The sequence below is a fragment of the Temnothorax americanus genome, unplaced genomic scaffold (assembly GCF_048541705.1).
Source record: "Temnothorax americanus isolate GAGA-0224 unplaced genomic scaffold, ASM4854170v1 Scaffold4, whole genome shotgun sequence".
Taxonomy (NCBI): domain Eukaryota; kingdom Metazoa; phylum Arthropoda; class Insecta; order Hymenoptera; family Formicidae; genus Temnothorax; species Temnothorax americanus.
In genome coordinates this window covers 4,827,662-4,854,068 of record NW_027509547.1, presented here as the reverse complement: position 1 = coordinate 4,854,068, position 26,407 = coordinate 4,827,662, and the positions used below count along the sequence as shown (strand labels likewise).

The window sequence follows — 26,407 nt, the reverse complement described above, 5'->3', positions numbered from 1 at the left end:
AATTATTTAAGCTAATTACAGGATGCTGAAAAAAAATGTTAACATTTATATGGAAGTTTTTTAGACAAACAGAACTAACAACACAAGTTATCAGAGTAATAAATGTATTTTGTTTTCAGAGAGTTTATCGTTGTTGTTTACTTGTTTACCATTATTGCAATGTGCAAGGTCTCCGACAGAAAATTGCAAATATAATTGCAACAATACTCAAAGAAATGTGCCTCCAGAGTTTTGGAGAAAATTTCAAGGATGTGTTGACAATGATGGTGAACAAGTAAACTGAGAAAAAAATATTTAGATCCAAAAAAATATTTATTTAGTTTGTGGGCCAAGAGAGATTATTTACTTAATATAATACACATATTTTTTTTTTATTTAGAATTAAAATTTTTTTTTAAATTAAGTAAAAATATCTAATTCTAAATGAGAGAGAGAGAATATGTGTGTTATATTAAGTAAATAATATCTCTTGGCTACAATCTAAATAAATATCTAAATTTTTTTATGTAGAAATTTTTTTTTTTTTCAGTGTAAAAAAAACCCTTTGAAGACAAAATACATTTATTACTGTAATATCTTGTGTTATCTGCAGTTCTGTTTTTCTATAAAAAATTACTTCCATATAAATGTTATTTTTCTGAAACACTCTCTATATATAATCATAATTTCTGATTGCTCTCTTGAGAAATGCGTGATATAAAAGCAATTTTCCGGCAGCTTTCCGCGACCTTATCGGACACTTCTAACAGAACAATTGTGATAACTGTATTGGGAAGTATAGCGACGGCTTGTCGAAAACCGGAAGCGGTTCGGCCGCAGGGCAAATTGAACATCGTGGTTAAACGCAGACACCGCAACGGCTGACATGTGTAGAGTAAATCGCGAGCCACCGCCGGCAGTCGTCCGATCGATATCCGCGCTTTCGATATCGCGAGGGCAATTTCCATATGCGCACGATAACTTTTCTCTACAGTCGCGTTTGTTAAAAATGGAAATGGTTAACGTTGATCCATAACTGATATAGGTCAAAAAGAAACTACTATCCGATATATGTATATAATATGCAGATTTGCGATACGTAGACTGACCCCCATCATAAAAAGAATAAAAGAAGAGTACGTTAAATATACGTAGTAAAAAAATGGTTTATTATATTTATTATTAAAAAAACGTACATTAAATTGCAGACGAGTTGAAATAAAAACGAATTAATACAAGATTATAGCAGAATTTAAATCAAGATAAGTACAAGCATATACAATTTTTTCTTGATTACGTAACTTCGAAAATTCTTTATAAAAATTAATCAAATATATATTAAAAAAAAAGAAAGAGAGAAAAAGAGAAGGAAAGTTATACCAACAAACTTTTAAGATACGGTTTCATATATCTCGACAACGAGAAAAGTTTACTCCAGCTTCGCGATTGTTGGTGTAGTTTTTGAATTACTCGCATATCGACGGCTATAAAGCTAGGTTTGTGCCAGCATCGTTGCGTGAAAATCCATCGGTAATTCCAGCTGGTGTCACTAAAGGAGGTCGCGCCATGCCTTGAGAGAGCGCTCTGTTCTCTATCAGGCAAAGTGATCTACTCAATTTTATCGGTGACTCGATAATGCCGACAATGCCTGATTGAGTTGGAGGTTCATCGATTATTTAAAATTTTGTTAATCACCGGGGCATTCGATCCAGGAGGTAGAACAGATAAGCGACAGCGAGCTTTCGCGGAGCTTGCAAGCTGCCGCCATCTGACGAAAAATGACGGAACGTTTTTACACGTGGATTTCGAGATGTTCGATTTAATTACAATATCTAGAAAACTACAGTTAGCCATAACTTCCATCGATTTAAAATATTGGATAATGCTTTACTATTTGACTTATTGTTAGTAAAATTATTTAACATTATTTAACATAAAAAATGATTGAAATTAATCTTATTTGAATAATTAAGCTAGTAAAATTCAATATTATTTAGCAGATAACATAATAAAGTAAATGGTATAAGGAAAAATCTAAACAGCAGTATTTTTAATTGTAATTTTATAATGAGATATTCCGCGTTTGCCTCTAAAAACTAAGTAAAAAAACAGGAAAGGTAGTACAGTAATGCGCTTGTAAAATTTACTACATAAATTTCATATTCTTGCTTCTGTGTAAAACAATTTATAGAATTTTGCAGTACGATTATAAGGAAGTCATATATAGTTGGATTGATAGCAAAATTTTAGGGCAGCATTGTGCAATCTCGAAATTAATTGGAATTGATTTTACTTAATCCCGAGTTAAATCTGGCGCTTAGCTGTATTACATTGAATCAATTAATTCAATTAGAAATTAGAAGCTTGGAAACGGGAACAATATATTGAAATATCTTATAAATCTTAATTCCGTTTTACTTTTTTTTCTACCAATCTATCAAATCTGTGTTTGAAATTCCAGAATGAAATAGATATTTGCAAAAAAATTGTTTAAGAATCTAGCTTCAATTTTATCGAAAATTTTACGTAATTGCAATTAAAAAATCTGTTGCAATTATAAATGTAATTAAATATAATAGTGTCTAAAAATAAAAACGTTATTTTAAAACGTACATTTGATTTTATTTATTTATTTTTTTATTATCATATATAACGCAAAATAAATAATCTTACACAATTAGGTAATATACTATATATATAATAAACTAAGGCGATATCAGAAAAGAAGTTATGAGAATGAACAAATATTTTGTTTTATTATACTCCAACAATCTGTGATCAAGAGATAAGCAGCGTCTGTGCTACCTACGTAGTCTTTAATTTCCTGAAGTTAAACTTACGATATTACGTTATAAATCCTCTGTTACAATCTATATATTATTTTTAGTAAAGCATAAAATGCAAGTAAAGTTCATACTTCATATTATTTTTAGTAACACACAAAAGATAATTAATTAAAAATTGTACTTAATATAGCAAAGGCATAAGAACTTTTAATATAATAGCAGTCTTCAATAATAATTACTCGTGGAGTATAATTTTCCGTAATGTGTTAGAATGAATAGAAAATGCAATTTATCGTAGAATAATATTAATGCTAGTTTCATGCTGAAACCTATCTGTTTTGAATTCTAACGAGTAATGTTCCGTGTACAAAAAATAGTTCGTAAAGATTTAGGGAGGCATTCAAAATATTTTGCATGGTCGCAAAACAATTATGAGATACAAAACTTTCGTCAAAGTATCTCGCCGGAATAGAAAATCAAGATACATCCGAAAATTCAGAAGCTACGTTCGGAGGATCTGTGGAAAGTACAAGTGAACTAGACATATGATTTCCTCTCACACCACCGTTTTATTCCGCGCCTTGTTCTTGTCCCTTTTTTTTTCTCGACTTCATTGTTACACCCGCAAATCCAAGCATGCTGATTTATATGTATTTTCTTAGCTATACTGTGTGGAAGTAGTTTCGATTTGTTGGCCACGTCTTTCCCATGACACATAATTTTGTTTAGAATATTGCGACTGTCAATGGGGAAATATCGAGGGAAGAAAGAATAAACAGATAAATAAAACATTTTTTAAATTAAAATATAAATAAGTTAGTTAGCTGAATACTGTAGGTATGTATATGGTAATATTTTTAATGTGATAAATTTTTTTTGTATTAGTTGTTATATTCTTTAGCTCTTTTTAACTTTTTAACTTTTATTTAGCTTATTTAGCTTTTATTTTAGCTTTGTTACTGTGTAGAAACGTTTATTTTAAGCTATTTAGCTTAAACGTTTAGTTTTTAAATTGTTTACTTTTAAATTTATATTTTACATTTTAATTTACATTAAACACATTTATGTACAAGTATATAATTCTGTATATAATCTACACGAAGCGATCAAGATTTCCGAGCAATTAATCTAAGGCCAATTTACCGTTCGTGACATCTCCGTTATCTGATCGCATTTACTTCAATCAACGGCAAAGTCTCTCACACATCAAATTAATTTCCTCGAAATATTTTATGAAATGTGCAGCTATTAATTTTGTTTTAGAATTAATACAATATTAATTCTAATATATTTATATATTATTTTAAATAATGGTTTTTGCATAAGAAATATTGAAATATTTTTTATGTTTAACACAGTATCTTATATATAGATACCATTTTGATAGATATAAATATGTACATGTTAAAACTTTCTAAGGTAATAGTTCAACTTAGGATTGACTTAAGTTTTAAGTAAATCCGTGAGGCATATTTTATTGAAATAGTCTTTTTCATATACACGTTCTACGCTTTCCCTCTATTGTATTTTTCTACTTATTCGTAATGTATCATCTAATAGCTGCAACTATTTGGTAAAGTTTCTGAACAGTCACTCGACATCTGATCTATTTACCAGAATCAGAATACCATAGTATAGGAAGCGGCGTGTTACAAGTGCTTGGCACATACCGTTTGAAACGTCAATCGAAGAGCTTTGAAATTATTTGCCTTAGCGTTCCTTTGTTCACATCCTTATTAAAGATCCTTTAGTCGATAACGTTGCATTAAGAAATAGTTGACAAAAGGGGGGAAGGATAAAAAGAGTACCTACTTTAACAATGAACACAATATAAAACATTTTTACAAGTTGTAAAACGTTTCCTTTGTGCATAACGACTTCTATCCATTTTCATTTATATAATGGCAAGAGAAATCTCATAAATTTATTATTTATTAACTAAAGGACAATAATTAGAATTTTAAATGAAAAGTTATATATGCTACATATTTGAATGAAAAACATATTTACGAATAACAATTGAATAGACATTTTTATATAAATTATATTTATTGTTATAGTATTATATTTATAATAAGTATAACTTAAATTGATACAAATAACTGTCACTAATTTTCTCATATTTTGATACAAATCTCTAACTGCTTTGTTTTATTATGAGTTTGTTTAAATGTAGTTAGTATGTGATTGAAGTCACATATTATTGTAATTATTAAATTATATATAGAAACATATATGATTGTTTTGCCAATTTCAATTATTAAACTTTAAAAATTATGCTTATTTTGAGACGCAATTGGAAAAGTCATACTTATCACTATACAGAAAGTGTACATGACAAGTCTCATTTAGTAGGTTGTTAACCTTCTGAAAGAAACTAAAGCTACTTTCTCGCGCACACAAAAGTCAATTTTCATTTCTGCATGCTAATTACACACATTTTTTGTTTTTTTGAAAGAGATTTATGCTGTTTTTGAGTCTACATGGAATATGATCGCGAAAAGAGTCAGTCGCCTTCACCAATCCAAGCTTCATGAGACTTTTGTCACCACGTCTGAATTTTATCGTTCCGGGATAACTTCGCTATCAATCGATCGATTCCACCATCGACTTACCGATGACATTCGTACGAAGACTACACTGACACTTCTTCGGCAAGTTCGAGCCATTCCAACAAACGACATCCCCTTATCGCGCGCTATTCCGCAGATTGATGCAGTTACATCGTGCACTTTAATACGGGGTTCAGATTGGTGTGCGTCATCGATTAGTAATTTGGGACACAGACTTTTAGTTTCCTTAGCTTAACTTTTTTTCTTGTTCCTTCTTCTCGCAGACGTGTCTTGATGATGGAACGTGTGTAATTAACTGTCCTACTGATGTTACATTGTAACAATATTTATTCTGTACGTTTACGTACAAAATAAAATCACAAGCATGGCAGTAACTATTATAATACTTTGTCATACAATTTTTAATCGTAATTTTTACTTATAATTTTTATAATGAAACAATTACAATAAACTTCTTACTTATTAGCATATAATTTTTAAACATAGTTCTCCTTTTTAATGCTTAACTTGTAATTTCTTAACCCTTAAATGCCACATTTCTCAAGAATCTCGTAAATGACATGAGGGGTCTAAAAGACACTAGCATGAAAGATGTCTCCTTACTCCTTGATTTTTTGATCTTTAGTTATGAAAATTTTTTTCAATGGTGTTCAAGTTCTAGAAAAGAGAATAAAATGCTTATATTGTTAAAATTTCAATTTTAACATAGTATAAAAAATTAAGTAAACTGAGCACTGCATGCTAAGTGTACACTTGAAAATATATAATTGTAAAGGGTCTGGGGTCCTCTGAACCCCGGGTGGCATGGGTTAAATTTCAAAATATCGAAAGGAAGTAAGGGAAACTAACTATTAACATAGACAAATGCTCGTTGTACTGTTATTAAGTTGAACTTCGAATAAGAAGTGATGGAAATATCAATGTGTGGACCTTAGTTTACTCTCAGTATAAAAACAAGACTCCATACTCATTTATTAGCAACGGATGGTTGACCTAAAATCTCAAAATAGGTTTTCTAATGTGAAAACTCGGAGTGTTTCTTGCAAAAATAACTGCGAAATTTGAGTGAAATTGAAGGAGCTATCGTGGAACTTAACACAAAGCATTTCTTGATCAGAAGAATAAAAGAAAATCTACTACGTGAGTGTAGTTACTAGTGGAAATTTCCTATTCCAGCTGCGTCGACCAATTTTATCTCTTTCTTTTTTCAATAGACCTTTTATTCGCGAGTTATTTTACCATCCTTGAATAGTTAAAGGAACTATTGGTAAGAAATTTTAAAGTAAAATTTTTCAAAGCAGATATTCCAAGAATTTCGTTATTACAGATAATTTTTTCTCTTTTATCTGTATTTATTTGTAAGATATTATATGTATTTATAAGGATTTATCACGTTGTTTTACTATATATGTATATATATAGTACATACTCGTGCAAACACACATACCTTTATGAGTAATATAAAACGGAGTATCATCCGCTTGAGGCAATTTAAACTATCACGGATAAAGTAATACGATCTTTTCCCCTTTTCCGACAAAGTGGATCAATCACGGTAGCGCTTGCTAGTCTCGATCGTCCATCAAGTAGAAGTTTCAATCGTACCTACACTATAATCAGACGGTACTATCGCAATGAACTCCGCATATATCGATTTCGTTTGCGATTTCCGATGCCATCTCGCAGCCGGGAACATTTAATCAATCTCGTCGTTACCCAGTAGGTCTGTCGAATACGTCATTTGGACGGACTACTCAATACACACCAGGATTCTTTCCGGATGAAGCCGTTCGTCACTCAATAAAAGAGAGTGAAATCAGATCGAACCACTAATGGAGGTTTCCAACGATCTCGCTGTGCTTCACTCCGACCAATTCTTAATAATCAATTTTGGCCTATCAAAAAATATGATAAATCAATCCGCAGAAGAACTTTTCCCTTCTTCATGGATAGGGCTTTGTATTGTTATTTCAATGGCATCCACTCTTTTCTTCCAATAAGTAAATCCCAGGGGTAGCTGCGGGAAGATACTGTGGCATTAATGCTTCACAATTGAATCCACAGGATAATTGCGGATAACTGCGTTGGGAATTTATCTGCCGAATGGAGTATAACAAAGATAAATATTACTTCCACCTTTTATGGACATTATTTATTTAGTCTTTGTATATAAGTTATTTTAGAACAACTGGCTTGATGTATATACATGACATTATTTTAGTAACTTATAGAGAGTCAATTTTCTCTAATAAAAATCTTGTATTAATAATAATAATTTCCGAGATACGTCTGATTACGGTATTTTTTAAAACATAAATAATAGCGAAAGCTGAAACTTATTTTGCATTTATTTGTAATTTTATGGACTTTAATGTGGAAAATCTTTTAGGTTAATTAAATGCTTGAGTTATATTTGTATTTAAATGTAAATAAAATTGTTTACTATAGACATGAGAGAAATTAGCGTATAAATACAGTGAAATTCGCGTTTAAAATGAAGAAGTTTGTACAACGTAGGGGCGAACGGTCAAAGGAAATTGCATCTGTCCCATCAACGTATCGAGGATGCAACAGAGTGATGTCAAGGTGCAATCTGTACCCGAGGTCGGATACGTTTGAATTTGTACTTTCTTTTTCTTGTTAATCAAACTTGTGCAAACGTAATGTAAGTTGACTCGCGATATGTCAAACGTACGACGTATCGTGAAAAACTCGAAATTGACGGAGCACGCGATGGTATAAAATCGCAATATGCCGACATATAATATTGCAGAACGGAAATCGATACAGCGAATATAAATTGGTTTCTAAAGAGGATCTTTTAATTACGGGATAGTTACAAATCATTTGCGCGCTCCAAAGGTTAATTATCGTGTAACGATTGTAATAACTCCGATTGTATAACAGTCTTATCATGCGTATTAGCGTAACATGCATACGGCAATATAATATTCTCGCGTATTGGAAACGGGTGAACGCGTCAATACCAAGAGTTTGTTTTTAAAAAATCTGTCTTTCTTAGAAGAACAAACAAACGGGAAGACAAATGGAAAGGATGCCGAAGTAGGTCATGCCTAGAACACCCATGTTATTTGATTGGAAGATGAAAGGGACGGTAAAGGCAATATTCTATGGCAATACTCATTTGATACCAATGCGTATTACATGTCTTTCACATAAAGGGAAAGAATACGCTTTGTGACGCGGGGTGACATCTGGGAAAATGCGCAAGAGGAAGAAAGAAAAAATATCGCTATGTGGCCGGTGTAACAAAGTAAATCGTTCAGGACAAGGCGATCGAATTGAGAATTGTTCGCACAAAGAAAATCGCGGAGTGAATGCACGTGGATTGGGCACGTAGCACAGGCCATTCAATAAAGTGATTCAGAGCAAAATCTCGTAAGCCGAGCGTATGCGTTATGGTTTTCAGCGATTCGATACGAGCCATGCTTGAAACGCGGCCCTTATGAATATTTGATGTCGATACCGTTACGTCGGATTGTCTGCGTATCTTATTACAACGCGACGGACACGCTCAACCATAATTTCGCAAATGACTGTATGCATAATAAAAAGAGGCATTTGTGTTTTCGATTTCATCGGTATTGTCCAAGATGTAAATTATTTATTGCGTTGAACAAAGTTCTATATGTACAGATAGTTTTAAAATATTAAATTACGATGAAATTAATTGTCCATTTTAATTTTAACGAGAATGAAAATGATGAAACCCCTATACGCATAAAGACATTATTCCGTAACACACGATATTTTCCATAACATAAATTATTTTTAGTGACATGTGTGTGATTTTTGTTTGAAAAATCTCTATCAAAAGGATATATAGATTGTCTTAAATTATTCCATATAAAAATATGTTAACGAATGACATTATTTTTTCTGCACAATAAACTCCCAGAAGAAATATTTAACTTGCTACTAAAACTACTATTTGTGCCTTTACCGCGGGAATATGCTCCACCGCATTTCCGAAAGAGATTGCATGCATGCATAATGCATGCATAATAAAAGAGCAGTTTGTAACTGTAATCTATTAGCATTAGACATTATCTTCTATGATGCGAATAATATTTCGCATAATATCTTGTCCACTTAAATTTTTCCATAGAAAATGTTGAACGAGCATACAGCAACGTATCGAAATTATTTTCTCTCTCACCGCACTAGGGCAAACATACAACTAATGTTTTTTTATTTATATATTATTTATTATATTATTTTTATAGAGTTAGCAATTAATTCTTCATTTATAATTGCCAAATAAACAATTACTTAGTGGAAATTCTCGGTACTTTTAAGCTATTCATATACGGTCCTCCTATCTGCAATGCAATATCACGGTCTCTCGCGCGCAAAGACGGCTGCTAACGCCACTCTCGTAGAATTTCAGAGGGCGGAAATGTAGTCAAAGTAATGCAATATACCACCGCTTTTTTGTCCACGGCCTGTCCATACATGATAGAGAACCAATGTCCCTGTTCGTAGCTGACATTCATTTAAACGAGCTCGCGTATGAAATCGCTTTTCGAACGTTTTTGCTTATGATACTCGGAGAATTTCTATAATCTGGTGTTCGGTGATACTGATTGAACTGCTTTTTAACACAGAATTTTCGCCGATGGAAGTCAACGCAATGGAATTCAATTGCTATTTTTAATATTGCAATGCTTTATTCGTTAGGAGAGACGTGAAATGAAAGATTCTTTCGTAATCCAATTTTAAGGAAATGTCGAGATACATTTATCGCTAAAGTTTACGTTGTGGAAATTGAGCTCGATACTTTGCAAGAAGTTTTCGTACATTTTCTTGTCAGTGTATATTTTGTTGTCTGTGTTTTCTACTGAATGTGCAATAACTAAACTTCGATAAATTTGAAGATATTAAATTCAGTTTAAGTAGCGCGCTAATATGATTAAAGATACACAAGTAGCTAAGAGAGAGAGTTTTAAATTACACACAGAACTTTTATGTAAAGTTCGTAGCAAAAGCATATAAATTTAACGTCGAGATGAATAATTGGGGATTAAAAACACTTCTAAAATTTTGGCAGCAAACTTTACGTGAACGTATCTCAAAGACTGTTATTATTTGACTTTGAATGAAGCAGTGTGTATAATACGATATTTTAACCATTGCCTGACCATGAGATAAATGTCACTCTGGAGTGATTTCCTTTAATTGTTTCGGCAATTTAGTTGTTATTTCTCTCGCGTTAGCTATTTTACACAACTAGAACGTTGTTAATTCTGCAATAACAGTGGAGAATTTCTCGTCCATAACGAGCAGATTATTCCATCAGAATTCAATTTCTACGTGTATGTGTATATGTATGCATGTGTATGTGTGTATTGTATTGTGGGTATTATATTGTGTTTGCAAACGTCTGTGCATTTACACATGTTGTGCTGACGACAAACTCGTATGAACGGCAAAAATTTGAAAAGATGCACAGCGAAATAGCGAACAAAGCTATATCGCACCTTTCTCGTTTTTTCCAAATATATATATACGGAACAATTATTAATAATGTGCGAATGCACTCCGATATGGAATTTCATCGAAGATTCTGGCAACCCTTCTAGGTATGGCAAGATCCTAGACACCCGATCATCCTCGAGATATCTCAGAACTTTTTCCGTGAAGAAATCTGACGATAAACATTTCCGGGGAGGCATTTTATTTATTCTAAAATGTGTACCATAATGATAGAAATTTATTTACGTAGAAACGGATAACGCAGCAAGTTTATGGAATACATAATTGCTAAATTAATACTTATATGTAAATAGTTGAATAGACTGCTATAATTGTTCTAATTAATAATTTTTTAATTTTTAACTTTAATTTTATTATTAAAGCTATAGAAAGCTATTTGTTATAATCAGGAATACCCTATAATTCAATAATATTCAATTTAATTTTACTAATTTAATTATTTCTGTAATGTTATTTATACAATTTCCGTATTCGCCCTCTATTTATTTTTTCGTAATTATCACATGACGTCTTGCGGTGGAACTCATAGTGGACCGTATAACCGTATTGCTGAAGGATACGTTCTTGTTTTACGTGATACTTTAACGAAAACATGTATATACAGTGTGTTCAGATGAATGAGTCAGACAAAACCCATTCGAATAATTACTTTACTTTCGCGCGTAGTAAAACGCGCGGAGGTGGTAAAACATACCGCAAGAGAGAGACTTACCTTTAAAGCGAGACTCTTAATTACAGCACAAAGAACAAGGTACGCATACTGGACGACTTTCTTATTCTCTATTCAGTATGAATCCCAAACAAAATTACGTATCCTACACTCTCTTCTTTCGCTCTGTGTTATAGTAACGCGATCAATTGGGCTTAATTAGAACCTTGCGCAGCACTATAGATACGTCAAATCAATGGAATTCTCAGATCGGAAGTCTCTCGAGTTTTAAGACGATACTTCGATTATGGACTTCCTAAATCGATATTTGAAAGTGGACCTGAAATGTTGTATACATTAATCAATCAATTAGAGTTCTTTAAACCTATAAATTGCTGGCGTTTTGTTAATAATGTATACGGTTAAATTTAATTAAAATGATCCTATTTCATGGATATCAAAGTTCTTTAATTTAAAAATGTGACGTCTGTTTGCAAGATTATTAAATTGCATGTATACTTAAAATAGTTAAAATTTCACAGCATTTCAGATCCATTTAACGATATTAGAATTCATGAACTTCGTATAAAAAGATATACTTTACCGTAAATATAACTAGATATAATTTGGCTCTACATTGATAACATTTCTTGATGATATATAGAATTTTTATTTAGAATCTTAATAGCATTTGAATTTTGAAATACGTATCAGAAACTTTGGTCTTTGAGTTGAGATACAACACGCGCGCGCGTAACATTGAAATATTTTTCATTTTTTATTTTATATAGTGATTTTATTAAAATGTAAACTGGATAGTGGGTATAATTAAAAGTTATCACAAGTCATAAGTATTATAACCGACTTCAAGTTTAACTTGATTCTCGATCTCTCTTGACAGTATTTTCAGATCGAGATATAAATCTTATCGAGCAACAATCTCAAATACCTCCATTCGCCACTTTAATTAAATCTTTTCAACTCTATTAGTAGCTCGCCGTCGAGCGTGTCGGATAAATTTTTTTCAACATCTTTTGATGCCTCTGCTGATGCTTATTACATTAACATAAGAATTGGATGTGCGCTTACGGCGAAGGAGTGTCGGTGGAACCCGAGTCCGGGTTACCGGCGCCTACTTGACCGAGTTATATTTGCATATTCTGAACTGAAGGGAGAAAGTTCTTAAAAGGAGATTGCTGGAGAGAGATGAACGGCAGCGTGAATGTATTGTTCTTGTGATATGCCTCATAAAGATCTGTATCGATTGGCGGCATCTTCTATTTAGGTGGTATAGCAATGTACTCAGTGCACGTGTGTGCGAAATTACATGGCTGGTGTGAATACAATTACCTGTATTGATCGATTGCCGATGCCGTATTCCGTTATCTCGTATCTCGTTATTGATGATAGCTAATTCGATTACAAATATCGACAATATATTTCCAAAATTAATGTAATATTTACGTATATGATTTTTTACTCATAAAAATGTTTATATGTGTATAATAACGACATTTAGTTAAAATATTTTAAATTTAGACAAGAAGAAATGCTTTTCTAATTAGGCGAAATTATATCCTACGTGAGAATGCAGAATAGTTGTAACGATATACCGCTAATTTCTCGTTCGTGTCACAAATTCTGTCCGACGTAATAAAATTGTTCCTTTCCGCATGAAGGACATTATCGTTGTCTTGACCTCAATAACGCTATATACAGTCGCTTATTGCATTAACACTGAAGTTTTGACGAAGCAGACATTACTTTCGAGAAGAGTATAAAATCATGTTTCGTTAAGCGAAAATGTCATTGTGATCTAATTATTCAATAATTATTAATTTTCACTAATCAGTTTTCTCCCACAAGTGATATTTACGTTTAACTATTAAGACAATAATAATTATTGCTTGAAGTTTTTTTACTTTAATAATCTTGACTTCAATTTTAGATAAAATTTCAAACATTCTTTGGTGGTTTTTTTACTTTTGTGTACATAGATATTTATGGCAGTTATTATTTTACGTAAACTCGTGTTTTACTAATTTTTTAACAAACCATTGAGACATCATAATCTATTTCGTTGAAAAATCATTTTTTTTATAAATTTTTAAGTACTTATAAAAAAATAATTTTTTGTTTTTGATGTAATTGCCGTGATTGATAAATATCTGAGAGTGTGTTAGATAAATAATTAATTTTAAAGACTTGCTAGATACTTGAAAAAACATCTCATCAGTATAAAAATCACACATTACTCATTGCAATTATTAATCACTATTTATTATAAGTGAATCTTGGCCATGATTGAGTCGTAAAGTTGAAAATGAAAACGCTTTTTCGCTGACCTCGCCCACGCTAAACTACCGCAGACCGGATGTCACCCTCGCGGCATTGTTTTCCTACTCCTTATTCTCACCCCTTTGCTTTCCACCTCTTTCGTCACATCAACATTCGATAGAGTTGGTCCACACTTCCATTAAGGACAATGGAGTGTCGAACCCTGATGCAACAAGGGTGACACGGAGGAAACTAGAAAAGTCCTTCATTTTTCATGCGAACCTCAATATACTCGCTATACGTGCGAAAATCCTGGCGACCCTTAAAGTACCGTGGACCGCCACCGCCGCCGCCGTCAGCGCGTATCTGTCGCGGTATCCATGGCGACTGAGCACATGCGCGATGGGGTTACTCGGGCCATCCGCCGTGGAACACACCACGGGGGTGGTTTTTCGTGTTGGCACACCCGGGCGGTTGGCTGGGCGGTGTCTGTGGCCTTCACTTTCCTTCCGAAAATCGAAGGCTACGGGGGTGGTAGCCGTCCCTTTTTCCTCTATCTCTCCTTTTCATCACCTTATTCTTTTTCTACCTTTCCCTCTCTTTATCATTTATCTTTTTTCTTTTCTCGTTCTGTCTATCTGTGCCTATATATCTCGTATTGTTTTTATTTCTCCCGCTGTCTCCGCTGTCACCACGTTTTCGCGCCATGCCTATCGGTCTTACGTCTTGAGATTTCTTCTCTTTGATGTGCGCGTCGTCGAGCATACACGTTCCAGCGGGACATCGAAGGGTGTCGTACAGCAGCATCCGGTGCACGTGTCAAAATCAAGTGAAAGTGTCGCAGTTTCGGCAATTCGTTGCGCCGTTCGTTTTGTGCCACGTCAATAGTTCGCGCATCTTGGCAGCTTCCTTTCACCGTTTACACTTTTTGAAGACCCTCGAGGATTGAGAGGATCTTGAAGCGATCTCAAGGCTCGACCATTGAGCTCGGTTTCTGAGCGCGCAAAGTGCCCGGGAAGAGAGCTGCGGCGGATCGAAAGATCGTGCACCGCATGGATCAAGCAAGCGCTTCCACTGCGCCAGTGAAACTTGCCAGTCACGTGAACAGCGAGGGTGGCGAGGAGGGTGAGAAGGAGTGAGCCGAGCGTGCCGTAGTCAGCGATACGACGACGAGGAGCGAGATACGTTCCGCGTGGGAAGCCGCCGATGGATCCTCCGATTCTCGCCGACCAGCCGAGGGGCGGTTATACACGTCGATCAATCATCCGAACATCTATCCCGAAGATCGCCGCCAGTCTCGATTGTCTCGCGAGTGCCGACGCGTGTACCGCTGCACCGGTCCTCGTAACGAGTCCCAACACTTGGTCATAATTCGTCGATATAAACGATTTTCGCGCGGCCTCGGCGAGCCCGAGACTTATAATGAGCCCGAAGAGACACGCTGCGCCGAGTACGACGGCGAAAGTGGCGAAACAGCTGATGGGTGACAATAACTCGGAGCGCGTCGTCTGCAACGCGATCGAACGGCCAATAGCACGGTGACTGAAATAAACACATATTCTCGGACGAAGTGCGAAGCGGATCGGTCCCGTGTACACACCAGCGTGGCCTTCCACCTCGTGCGACGGAAATCGTGCGACGCGTGGATGCGTCCAATTTTGATCGAGAATGACCTGATTCCATCTTCGGAGTTAAAATCGATCCTGGGAGAGTATCTCTCTCTCCGTCGCCCTGCGTGTCCGTCTCCGTTATCCTCTCTCGTATTAGAATTTGTAGGAACGTTGTGGCGTGTCCGCAGAAACGGATCTTCGTAGTCGGCGCGGATAATCTAATGTGTCGCGGCCTGACTCTACTGCCACATCGATCACTGTCAAGTAGATCGCGCGATCGCACCTTTGTGCGGCTTCACAGAGGTATCATATATGCTTGTCGATCCAGAAAGGGATCATCGATGACATTAAAGATGCCATGCGAGCGCGGATAAGTATGGCTAATTGCAAATCAAAGTCTCGAATGTCGCTTTATTCACAATATTGAAAGCAATTTATTTAAAAGTTTTAATCAAATTTTTTTATACCTGTTTATATTATCAATATATATATATATATATATATATATATATATATACACATATAAGTACAAGTGTATATATACAATATATATATATAATATGATGTGCCAGATTTTTTTTGTTGTTGCAGACATACGATTGAAGAATGAAAATATCTAAAGCTTCAAGTGTCGCAATGTATTTTATATCTTCATTTCTTTTGTGTTTCTTTTAATTTCAAATCTATGCCTCTGCATATAATATAATTTTTAATATCTTAAATAACATCTTTTAATATTTTAAATAAATGTACGATATGTAATTACAATTTTAGATCATTTTAATACTAGGAACTAATCATTAAAATATTTATCTTAAATATGTGTGATTTACATATTAATTAACGCATTCTAACTTTTATGCTTTTGCAACTTTCAAGCTGATAACAATCGCGTGAAAAGCCGATCACACTCTTTTTCTCCACAAGAATCTAAATTCGTTATGTTATTGCAATTTTCGCCGCTTGGCTTTGCGAGTGAACCGCTCGCGAAAATATCCCATTTGAATGGCGTATACTTATCGCTCGTACTTCAAGCTCCATCGCGAGAAAGAGATATAATACCAATATGAATGGACAATTTTCGACGCCGTGCACATCCCGCGGGAACGAGTCCACAGTACCATTTCTCTCGCGTTCGTATCATAACAGCTCCCACGCGCATCGGCGTGTTACGCTCGAGTTTATTCCGTTGGTCAACTCCACCGAAATCATCAACCTAATACCGCGCTAAATACTTCGAAACGTGGTGCACACGATTTCAATATATCACGTCTCTCTTGGCCGCTAAGTATTCCGATCGGTTCGTCGATGACGATGAGTCATCCGCAGCTCTGAGAACGCGATAGGCCGATAATGGACGCTTGCTTATTGAGTAACGCCGCCGAAATTCTACATTCCTTATGCCCGTGTCTGACTCTTCTGCAAACCTCAAATGCAGCCTTCCGGCGTGCATTGCTTAACGAGGAACTAATTGGAGGCCGCATCGATTAAGCCCTGCGCCTAAGGCTGGATAAACACGTCTATGATCTTAATGGAACGAGAAACATTATTTACTTCACTCTCGTCGTCATCCCGTTTTATCTTCAATTTTTCTCCTTTGGTTTCCTACAATCCCTTCTGGTCGATATACGTTTTGTTTACTGGAATGTGTGACGTCAATGTCATGTTATTTTCACGAGTGCCGTTCGCAACGATCGTTCGCGATCGGTGATGTATAGAGTAGTGCAAAACGGTTAGCAGCACGTTCCTGCAACATTTCTTTAGTTATCGCATCCATTATTGCTGCACGTGATATCGATTCGTTGCCCTCCATTTATACGAATTTCCAATATATCTGAATAAAATGCAGCACGTTTATTCCTGTTTTGTTATTAATTCTCGCTAAGCCAGAATTGCTTTTCAACGAAAGCTGATTATGTTATATCTAATGGAATTGGCTAGATAATATATGTATATAAAAATACGAAATTTGTGATTGGTTAAAGAATCATTTAAATAAAATAAAGATAAATAAATCTAGATGTAAATAAATAAATTAAAACGTTTGCTTTATTTATGAAACGTAGTTATATTTAAAAATATTAGATTATATTTTTATAAAATAAATAATAGAAAACGCAAAATTATTGCGAAATATTATATTCAATTTTATAATCACTTAAAATCAAGCTATAAAATCTTTTTGTTAAATTAAAATAGAGATGTATTAATTTCAATTTTAAATAAAAAATGAATTCTAAATGAAAAAAAAAGTTGTTTTAAAATAAATAAATTAATATAGACTTCCAAACCAAGGAGAAACGTATTTGTAGCATTATGACAAGCAAATCACGACATAACCAATATATTAATATAGCATAATAAAACTAAGCAGCTTTTCCGCATAAAACTTGTTTATTGAATATGACTCAACCCGAATATATGAGCAGCTTTTACTGCATTAGTAACCTTATTGCTCCGCAATCGCGCAGAGTCTAGATTAAACCAGCTGGAACACCGAAGGGTGGCGCATGGCCTTAATGGCCGCCTTTACTTTTTGTTTTTTTCCTTGCTCGTTTTCCCTTTTTGCCTTTCACGAATTGGTAACCCTAAACCTTGTTTCACGCTGCAGGCAGTCTTCGGTGCTCGAGAAAGTAACATGATTCTGTGCCATTTTACGTAGATTTCGGTTCTCCTTACATATATGTTTAACAAAAAATACCTGAAAAAGATTTTTTCTTTTATAATATTTTATTAACATTTTATTATGTATAATATGTACAAGGTTTCATAGATCTTATTTTTTCACACTTTGTAACGATTTACTATTTTATGACACTGGCTGCGCTTTTGATTATTTTTTATCTTTTATTGTGATAACATACCTTACGTTATCTTTTTATATCATACGTTAATTTTCCTATCATTTTCTATATTATTTTTTCCGTTTACTTTAATTCTAACATGGTTTTTTTTTGTATGCATCCATTTCAAAATAGACAAAATATAACGTCTAATAAAATTATAAAAATATACAATTGTATATTATAAAGCAATGGAAATTATACAGGTAAAAATTATGTACCTATATATTCGCGGTCAAACATTTTAATTAATATGATATATAAAATATAATTAATCAATATTATTAATTACAGCGATAGCCGATATATCGAGTTTGCCATTTGAAATAATTCATTAATTTAATTGGCTTTGATTCAGGTAAAAACACATTTCACAAAAACGCAGAAAAAATTTCATAAAAATGTGATATAACTTTCTAGACTATACTTTTTATCTTTCTCGCATCTTTTTCCCTTATAACCTTTAGTTCTGTTTGCATTACCCTCCGGCGTATATACAACCGTAATGTATATATGTATATATATATATATGTAATTTATTTTATATACGTGCTCAGCATATATGTATATACAGCATATATTTTTTTCTTAACAGCGCAGTTATCCTTTGTTTCAAGAGAAAGTGGTCGCGTGATCAAAAAAGCAATTCCAGAGTGTCACCTCCGCATGATATACGACAATCCGGCAATCCGTTCTTTATTACATTTTATCTTTCACCCTTACCCTATGATCCCACATTTTTTTTAATTCCCGTGATGTAATTATATTGACCATTACTGACATTCGAGTCACGTGTGCAAACCACCTGTAGATAGTAAATACGTCCCTACACTATCCATCTTATCTATGTATTATTCATATTCGCGTAGTAGATATATAATATAGTAATTACGACACATAAATGTGTTTATATATATTAATTAATATTATTTTATTACGATTTTTTAAATCCGATTTGTATGAATTAATATACGAAGATAGACGAATTTCTGAAAAAAATACATATTTACAAATAAAGATTTTCTCGCATACATATCTTTGAGAAGAAAAATATTAAAATTTTTTTTACTTCTATATAAAAGAATGCTAAACAAACGGGTAAGATGTTAAAATAAAAATGATTTTTAAAGCAACAGGTTAAACGTAGCAGCCGCCGTTGTGATTTATAATAGCTGGCTGTGTTATCAAATAAAAAACATACAAAAATATTATTATAAAAGTTTATTTAATAACCAATTGATAAAAAATTCCGTACAGATTTTTGATTCTATACTCCAACAAGATTGTTTTATTGTTTATGACTTATAACTAACAATAAGTGTGAGAGTATTACCTACTGCAAATTAATAATTTCTTTGTGACATATATATGCGTTTTAATAATATATTAATAAAATCATGATTAAATGGATTAATGTAAAAAAGAATATAAAATAAAATATTTTATACACTACACTGCGTAAATTGACAAAACTACAAATGTTGTATTTTTCTCTGTAACTTTTTGAATGTGTATATCTTCCTCTCATAGCAAGTTCAAGAATAAAATATACGCCTCAATAAATGATTAATTAATATACCATTTTATACACAGAGTGATGCACGATATATGCATATAGGTACTGCTTGACTTATTTATATTTTATCAAATAATTATGCAATTGTTTAAATCGTCGAATTTCGTTTATGAAACACGTGGACAAGCAAATAGTCAAACCATGATAACCGCACTGATAATTCCGTCTGAATTTCAAGCTCATGACAATTTGAAGCCATATTACGATTTGATAACTATAGTTGCATGTAATATTATGCTGCCATTGAAAGAAGAAATGAAAATTATTTTTTTCAACATTTTGTGAAAAAAACTAAAATTTATCTCGCTTATGTAAAATAATAAGTAGGGTAAATTCGGGTAAGATGGCTATAGAGGAAAGATGGCCAATCCATGTTCTCTCAATCTAACTCGTCATGAAACATCGAATGAAGATGGGTTGGTCATCTTTCCTCTATAGCCATCTTATCCAAGTTTATCCTACAAAAATATCAAGGATATAAATATTTTAATAATTGCTTATATATTTTTATCACTTATGAGTATCTGTTTATTTATTGCTAAAAAAGAAACGCAATCAGAATAGCAAAGACTGCCATCAGCAAATAACAAAATTGCTTTTTCTTTAGAATGAGAAATAAATTCATATATAATGCATAATATAATTTATAGGGAAACCTCACAGATCGGGCTTGTGAAATTATTAATCTCATTAACAGTGAAATGTACGCGTAGCGATATATTTCGTCATTCGACACAGTTGAACGTTCGCAACTCGGCCGTTCCTGTTTCATCGACTTCATCGCCCTCCCCAACTTGTATCGAATTTAATTTCACGCGTTTGATTGCGACGAAGGGCTGCCGATCGTGCAGAGGAAAATGAATAGGAAAGAGGAAAAAACGGAAATTGACGCGAAAAGCCTTGAATCAGCAAAGCAGAAAGTTTGCGAGATCAAGTTTACGCCAGATTTCACCTACGCGTTAAGAGAATTAATCTTGCTCTTGTTTTCCCATTTGAATCGCATAAATAAGATTTTGATTGAATCAAAATATATATATCTTGCATTGTTTACTCACATTGCTAGCTAAGTATTATGTAAATTATTATGTAAAGTTTCATTTCTAAGAACATTTTACTAGGTATTTATTGATGTGCACACATCAAAAGAGCTCTGATATGTAAACTTTTAGATCAGTATTCTTGATTAATCGCGTTCTATTATGATGGAGCACGTCAGTAAAATTTTTACGATTGAATTAATTTTTACGATTGAAACGCAAAAACGTTCGTGTTTCTAGTAAAACGTATTGATGGAAAAGAACTAAAACATCGATAGTTTTTGAAAACTACAATACATAAAAAAAAGCAGCAGCGCACGCGGTCTTGAATCAGAAAATGAAAATTTAATTAGTTCGCTTTGTCAGATCTTTGCATATTCTTCACTCGCGTGCATATTCAATTCTAACTTTTCAAGTTAGACAAAAGAAGAGAAATGAGGTAAACGGGTAAAATTGAGATGAAAGACCGTACTTAAAAAAGTAACATGAATGATGGATTAAAAGTTTTTGACTAGGTATTTGAAAAATCACTAAGAGCGCAAGAAGTTTACGCGAGTGAGAAATTTTATAGATTGCCTTGGAAGATGAAATATCTCAGAAAATGAGGAGAATATAATGTATATAATTAAAAGCATACAAAGATGTGATAACTATTACATTAAAGCAAGCTACACTTGTGATTTGTTTGCCTAAATAATATTGTAGATCTAACAATATAAGATGTATAAACATTAAATATATGAAACGTTCTAGTGTATAATTAAACAGTTAAAATTTTTTGCCGAGTGAGACAAATAGAAAATATGAAATCTTCAGTTTTAGTCTAATAATTTTTGCAGATAAATGAAACTTGATAACGTAATGGTAATAAAAATTCAGTATAATTTTCTTTGAATTAAAGATTATATATTAAGAATTCATATTCGATAGATAACAAACAATAAACACGTAATTTGTTTTTAGAATTTAAAATACATTGAATATAAGATAACGTTAAAATAATTGATGGAAAAATAATGTCCTTTGTATTTCAAGGAGTAGAAAAGACCATGCTAAAGGTAAAATTGAAATTTACGCCAATATTTGAGAAGCATAACGAGAGTAATTTAATAACTTGAACGATATCGAAAATTTAATGTGAAAACTGAGCCATCATTAAACTTACATGATTGACATTCTAATTATTATAAAATGTAATATATGTCGTCGACTTCTTATATGATCATTTTCGTATAATTTATTTTATAAACTAAAGCGTGTTCTTAAGGAATTGGTCATATAGTGATTAATAATTTGAATTAAAATTTAATATTACAAAAATAATGAAATATATATACACAATTTTTGCTATTGGGTAAATTTAATATGATTATTGTATTATAATAAAGCATTATATTTTTGTTTGAAACTAAACACATTAAAGCTTGATTACATTATGATTAATTAATACTTTCTGCTTATTGTTGATTGTTTTCTAAACTTTATAACATGTCTGACGCAAACTTCCAATTAAGGAAGGAGGCTTCTTTCACAGTTTATAAAAAATGCAAGGCTCGATTGCGGTAAATGAATGGTATCGAAAATTGAGAAAAATGAAGAGACCGCTATATTGAATATTGATAGAATAAAATAAAAAATGAGAACGTTAAAATAACGATAGAGATTATTTAAGTTTAAAGAACCGAGATTGAACATAAAAAATGGCTTGTGATATTATAGATCGGAGCTACTAATTGTTAAAGACGTGAATTGATATAAGAAATAAAAAAATAATAGAAAGAATAATTTATTCTTATATATAAAATATTGTGTAGCTTATTTCGTTTACGCGTACTTTATCAGTCTTCAAAATTAACTAATTATTTAAAAAATCCTGAATTTTAATAATATTTAAAAAATGCTTATTAGAATTCTTAGTGTTTAATATATTATTATAAATAACATATTATTGTTATTGTTAATGTTATCAGAATATTTTGTCTAATCATACTTTTATTTCTGAAAATTAATCTTAAATTTATCCGTTTGGTTTATAAGTTTATATAATGTAAAACAGACATTAAAAGAGAACAAAATGAAATGTTTTTAGCAAATTGTTCAACTTTTCTTTATTAAACGAAATTCTTTTCAAATGTTCACATTGTGATATGAATCATATAATAAAAGAATATTACTGTAATTTTTGCCGGGTGTTCTATCTAACTTTAAGATTCCTCAATAATACCCTGTGAACCATATCTGCCGTTTCAATTCCCTGCAATCTCGTGGTTCGATTTCTTTTTTTCTCCCATTTCGCTCGGTACGAATCGAAAGGGAAGGGAAACGGGACTTACTTTACTTTTTACAAAGCTAAATATTGTTTTAAAAATTGCATTAGCGCGACTATTATACAATGTAATTCTTAAATTAAGAATTCAGTCTTAAATACATGTAATTAGTTACAGGGGATATATGGTTTTTTACACAAAAGTATGAAAGCAGAACATAATTTTCTAAATTCTATGTGATATTATAACGCAGTAACAATTTCTACGTTTATATTTTTAATTTTTATTTTTTTACCGGAGCTCTAAAAATCGTTATTGTTAACCTTATAGTCATCTCACAATACGTTATAAATAAATAGTATATAAATTTCTAATTATGGCATGATTAAAAATTCCGTTACGATGTGAGAGAGGTGCTGTCATGCGTATATGTATATCTGTGCGAGAGCTATTAATATAGTCGAACACTTCCGAGCTTAAAGTTCCGTTTCTATCAATAATTCTGACAGTACGTTGAAATGCAAAATGGCTGGAATAGGTTTGACGTTGCTGAGATCTTGTCAGATACCGCGATACCCGGATATTTCCGTGAATCTTGTTATCACTGATTTCCCGTTCGCATAAATAGCTTTAATCCGATACATCTCGTAACAACTTTGGCATCATCGAGACACCTTGAATCTGTCGGAAATTTTGCATACCTATTCACAAAATAGATATGTGTCATTTAAGACGAAGTATATTGATGTCTTTTCAAGAAACTATTGTTTTAATTGAATGGTTCATAAAGATATTTAACATTAGAAATATATATATATATATATACATATATATATATACATATATACATATATATATTTAGGAAAAATGTTTATGCTATATTAATTTTTCTTATAATAAGATATTAACTCTTAAAAATATATTAAAAGTTATTTTTTTTTATTTAAAGTATCTTTTTGTACAAGATTTTATTTTAATTTGTATACATGTAAATTAATTTGTATAATTTTTTGTACGTAATAAGATTAAAATTTGATGAATTAACTTTCTTCAAAAATACCATTTGTTAAATGCGCATTAATTATCTTTGGTAACCATACAATTTCTCGAATGTAGCGAGATAGATCCTTGTTATAGCTCGACACATTTCACGACTAAACTTTTGCAATATTATTCAAGACTCGAACTTTGCTGAGGGCGGTCATCGGTTGCGGGATACTGACTACTGGTACAACACGTGACTCCGATCCTTCCGAAGTACGTTCCGAAATCCAGGGCTCAACTAGAGCCGACACGGCTATCTTCCTAAACTTCGGCATCGGTTTCTATCGGTGATTCCGCGAGTGACGGCATAACTTCCGAGTTTGCCGAGAAACATGCTCGAAAACTACAGAATCCTGCGGGTGTCTTTTCCCGTTAATGACGATTTTCTGTTGCGGAATGAGCGCGGACTTATTTATCGCGCAATCTTGTTGACATTTTTATAAAATTAACTTAGCTTCTCGCGGCTCGCTCGTTATAGATCACTTTCAAGCGTCCGTGAGATTAGGATTAGATGTACTTGCGTGTCATCACTTCTCCTTTACTGTTAGATCTTGTGACATCTGATTTATTACGACAAAGAGTCAAAGTTGTATCCAGTCTTAAACAACTTTATGTCGCACATGCATAATGCTTTTTCTTTTAATTTACTTTTCTTATAATTTAAATATTCTTAATGTTAATATTCTTAATGTCTTCTTATATTTTTTTTTTATTTTTTACTTTGCTTAAACATTGTAATCCAAGTATAAATCAGCGTATGTTTCTTGAAATTATTTTATTTAAAAGTTAAAGAAGAATAATTCTCTCTCTCTCTCTCTTCGTTAAAAAATAGAAATAAATTTTATAATTTTAAAAATTTTAACAGGATAAAAATACGTATATAATAGCGTATATAATACTGTTAAGAATGAAGAAAATTATGCAATAATCAAATCGTGTTCCATTAAACAGATGGTTATTAATTGCAAAAGCAAAATTGCCAAAAAAAAAGGTATTTGTGCGTTTCACATGAAAAAACGTTTACGTCGCGAGATAATGGATTTGTTAAACTCGATATCGCGACGTCATCGTGAAATGAGAATATATAGATGTGCTGTAATGCAAATTTCCCGTTTATCGCTTCTGCACTCTGTGGATAACCCCAATTTTCATAAATCAGATCAAACGCGACCTGGTTTTTCTTCTTTTTCCTTCCATGTCCATTAAATTCACGAAACAGTCAGCAAAAAAGCGGAAGAAAAACGTTATTTCACGTTGTTTGCGTGAATCAGAGACTGCAAAAGCGAGCACATCGAAGTTCCGTCAATCGAATAACATTTCCGTCGATTTCTATACTGTGCACCCTACGACAGATAGATATATCGCAGGGAGAGAAAACGAGCTCGTGATATAGTATGAACCCGCATTCTTCACTGCCCGGTTGCGTTGTTTGGATTTACAACTCTTTTTTCTTGCGAACGTTTCCATTCTATCGTATATATCATATTGTCGGCGAACCTGATAAATGAGTATTCGATACGACAGAGAAAATCTAACCCCTTTAAAAACTTGGTGTTAAAACATATTTATTTATTACGGGTCCGTTTCTTTTCTAATTGTACTTCTGGCATTTTACTGCACTTCAAATAAAACATGTAAACATTCATACTTTTGCAAGAAACTAACAGAAAACGCAAAGACGTAAAAAAATTTTTTAAATGTAGTAAGTGCAATTAACAAGAATAGACTTTATATTAATTATTAAAATAAAGTATTGAATTTTTCATTGCTAGAATGAATTTTTTTTTTACGTAAAAGGAACGAAAATATGCATCGTGACCAAATGTAAGCGTATGATACGTCGCTATAATTACCAATTAATGTGGTATTACACGCAAAGGTGGCTTTCGGACGGACGGATGAAAATCTCAGTAATTGGTTCAGCCACGGTCCTGACGCTCTAGATCCTCGCGAAATTATCGAGCCGATTAATTGAAAGCGTCGTAATTGCTTCCGGCCAATCTTGCTGTTGCTTGGCAAAGAAATACTAATTACAGTAGAACTGAATAGGAATTTCCGAGTACATTGTCGAATCATTGATAGACACATGATCGAGGCAATTGTATAGTTTCATACTTTGTTCGCATCGTATATTGATATTCGAATACGTTTAATATTCAGTACGCCGCAGAAGGAGGCGTTTTTGTTATCAATATTATATCAATTCAAAATGTTTGTGTATTCATCTGTTACATCTGTTATTAAGTGTA

At 32.8% G+C, this 26,407-nt stretch overlaps 1 protein-coding gene across 6 annotated transcripts in view; it reads left to right on the top strand.

Moving 5' to 3' along the window:
• Nmdar2 (glutamate ionotropic receptor NMDA type subunit 2) overlaps positions 1-26,407 on the top strand; it is a 199,763-nt gene that overhangs the window by 118,825 nt on the left and 54,531 nt on the right. Inside the window, exon 1 of one of the 6 annotated variants that reach the window (XM_077415923.1) lies at positions 14,234-15,694. The exons of the other annotated variants lie outside the window; for them this stretch is intronic. The gene's annotated coding sequence lies outside the window, so the exon portion shown is untranslated. Of the gene's footprint in view, positions 1-14,233; positions 15,695-26,407 lie in introns of those variants that run through there. 6 annotated transcript variants of the gene reach the window in all.